This window comes from Neovison vison, chromosome 12, assembly GCF_020171115.1.
Source record: "Neovison vison isolate M4711 chromosome 12, ASM_NN_V1, whole genome shotgun sequence".
NCBI lineage: Eukaryota > Metazoa > Chordata > Mammalia > Carnivora > Mustelidae > Neogale > Neogale vison.
The window spans coordinates 34811969-34815269 of NC_058102.1; the positions used below are offsets into that span (position 1 = coordinate 34811969).

General features: G+C 34.8%; 1 non-coding gene across 1 annotated transcript; it reads right to left on the reverse strand.

Annotated features, from left to right (window-relative positions):
* Positions 1–1489: 1489 nt before the first annotated feature.
* On the reverse strand, positions 1490–1596 carry LOC122892772. The gene has a single exon (XR_006381461.1). It is a non-coding gene; the product is annotated as a U6 spliceosomal RNA (small nuclear RNA).
* Positions 1597–3301: the final 1705 nt, after the last annotated feature.

Sequence of the window (3301 nt, forward strand, 5' to 3'; positions counted from 1 at the left end):
CAGATGTATTACATATATTATATATTCAATTTTAGAGCTTTTCACTACAAATTTTACCACCAAATTGTATGCATATCTAAAAATGAAAATCTATAGTATGAAAAAAAAAGAAATATATTTGTGAAAAGAACATGAGCCTAAATATACACTAAAATTAAGTTCAGGGAACTGGATGTAAAGGATATTCTGGTATAACTATTTAAGTTATATATATTATTTTTTAACACAATATTGACTCTTTTGTTATTTATGTATAATCAGTTCCTTTACTGATTTATGTATAAATCAGTTCCTTACCTTTGCCAGTAAGGTTTTACATTATCTTCAATTGTCACAGACAGTCCTGATATTGAGACTTCTGTTCATTTCCTGATGGTCACATTTTGTCATTTATTGACAAAAATGTTTCAATTTTTTTACAGTATGAGTACAAAAGTGACTTTAAGAGCTTTGATTTCCAGAGACAGTAATAAATATTTTCTGTGCATTATGTGATACAACCTTCACAATAGCCACATAAGAGGGGTATTTTTGCTATTTCTTCTAGAGGAGGAAACTAAATTCTACAAAGACTTAATGTATTCGCTCAGGGTTATACAATTTTTAAATGTACAACTAAATGCTGCCAGAATGTTACCTTTTTATGAGTATATGCAATTTTCAATATGCAATATGCAATTTTCAGAAGCCTAATTAAAAATGATTATCAAAAATAATGGTTATAGCTGGTGACAGACTCCAATCAATGTAAAACTATCTTTTTTTTTTTTTTTTAAAGATTTTACTTATTTATCAGAGAGAGAGCGAGAGCACAAGCAGGCAAAGTGGCAGGCAGAGCAGAGAGAGAAGCAGGCTCCCCACTGAGCAAGGAGCCCAATGCAGGACTTGATCCCAGGGCCCTGGGATCATGACCTGAGCCAAAGGCAGCGGCTTAGCCAACTGAGCCACCCAGGCGTCCTGAAAGATAATTTATTTTATGCTGCTAAAGTATGGATTATGAAAGAGGGAGAATCTTAGATTAAATGTTAAATTATCTATCAGGAAAATAATAGGAAAAATCATATAGTAAGCATCATTCCTTTTCTCCGTAGCTGGTTACTTGCTCTAAAGTCACAAAGATGAGATCACAAGGATATGGCATTTATTTTCTTTATGGTTTTTTCATATTTTTTCTCTGAAAGGAGGGTTGTGTTTACAAATTAATTCCTGTCTTTTTCATTTGCTCCAATTTGGCAGCTGGGACTATAGAGTTTAGAGAGTGTAAAATCATGTGGGTATGATGCCAGATCTGCCAAACCCACTCAAGAAATGAAAACCCAAGAAATGAAACCACCCAAGAAATGAAAAGATGTGAGAAAAAATTGTTAAGTCAAAATAAGATGATAGAGGTAGAACAGAAGGACAGGATTTAGTAGAACTATAGGTCTAACCAAGATTATACAAGTGGGAATTAGTGAGGACAACATCAATTGGCCTTGTAGTTTTCTTTAATAGTTCTGTTTCATTCTTTAATTTGCGTGTCATCCTTGCGCAGGGGCCATGCTAATCTTCTCTGTATCGTTCCAATTTTAGTATATGTGCTGCCGAAGCGAGCACTGTTTCATTCTTTAAAATGTTGTGATAAAATCACCTTATTGCATAATTATGGAGAAGAAAATACATTTCTGAGCTAAACGCACTCAGTAGATTCCTAAAAATCCTGTGCATTATGATTCTTTGTGAATTGATAAAGCTAATTTCCCTTGAGCTAGAAAGCCAGATAACTTACATTGTTAAGTATCATATGAGAAGCAATTGAAGTTTTTGAAAAAACCTAATAGAGAATTTGCCAAAATTTCTTTCTAGGGCCTCCTACATAAAAATGTAGAATATCAGTAGCTCTTATGTCTTTAAAGACATAGATTCTGGTTCCTACCCTAGATTTACTGAGTCAGGTGAAACTGAAAATATTTTAGGTCCTCAGATTATTCTTATATACATTAAAATTGGAAACTACTCACCCAAGAAATACAGTACTTTAACACATGTGTTTTTAACTTTTTGACTACACTTTCCTACTTAGAATTCAGTCCCAAAAGGCTAAGTGTACCAGAAACCCTAACTCACATATCAATCTTTCACTTACTATTCTATCTTCCATTAAACAAACATCCCTTCAGCACTTACTGTTTACTGATTAAGAATCTGTATTTAGCAGTGAATCTTTGACAAAGTAGGAAAGAATATCCAATGGAAAAAAGACAGCCTCTTCAATAAATGGTGCTGAAAAAATTGGATGGCCACAAGCAGAAGAATGAAACTGGGCCATTCTCTTACACCATACAAAAAGATATACTCAAAATGGGTGAAAAACCTCAATATGAAACAGGAATCCATCAAAATGCCAGAGAAAAACACGGATAGTAACTCTTTTGACCTCGGCCACAGCAACTTCTTGCAAGACATGTCTCTAAAAGCAAGGGAAAGAAAAGCAAAACTATTGGGACTTCATCAAGATAAAAATCTTCTACACAGCAAAGGAAACAGCCAACAAAACTAAATGGCAATCTATAGAATGGGAGAAGATATTTGCAAATACATATCAGATAAGGGGCTGGTATCCAGGATCTATGAAGAACATTTTCGAACTCAACCTCCAAAAAACAAATAATCCAGTCAATAAATGGGCAAAAGACATGAACCATCACTTCTCCAAAGAAGACACATAAATGGCTGACAGACCATGAAAAAATGCTCCACATCACTTGTTATCAGGGAAATAAAAATCAAAACCACAATGAAATACCATCTTACACAAGTTAGACTGGTTAAAATTAACAAGACAGGGAACGACAAATATTGGTGAGGATGTGGAAAAAGGGGAACACTTTTACACTGCTGGAGGGAATGCAAGCTGGTACAGCCACTCTGGAAAACAGTATGGAGGTTCCTCAAGACGATAAAAATAAAGCTACCCTATGACCCAGCAATTGCACTACTAGGTATTTATCCCAAAGATACAGATGTATTAAAAAGAAGGAGCACCTACAACCCAATATTCACAGCAGCAATGTCCATAATAGCTAAACTGCGGAAGGAGCTGAGATGTCCTTCAACAGATGAATGGACAAAGAAGATGTGGTTCATATATACAATGGAATATTACTCAGCCATCAGAAAGGATGAATGCCTACCATTTACATCGACATGGCTGGAACTGGAGGGGATTATGCCAAGTGAAATAAGTCAATCAGAGAAAAACAATTACCATATGATTTCACTCATCTGTGGAACATAATAAGGAGCACAGAGGATCAGAACA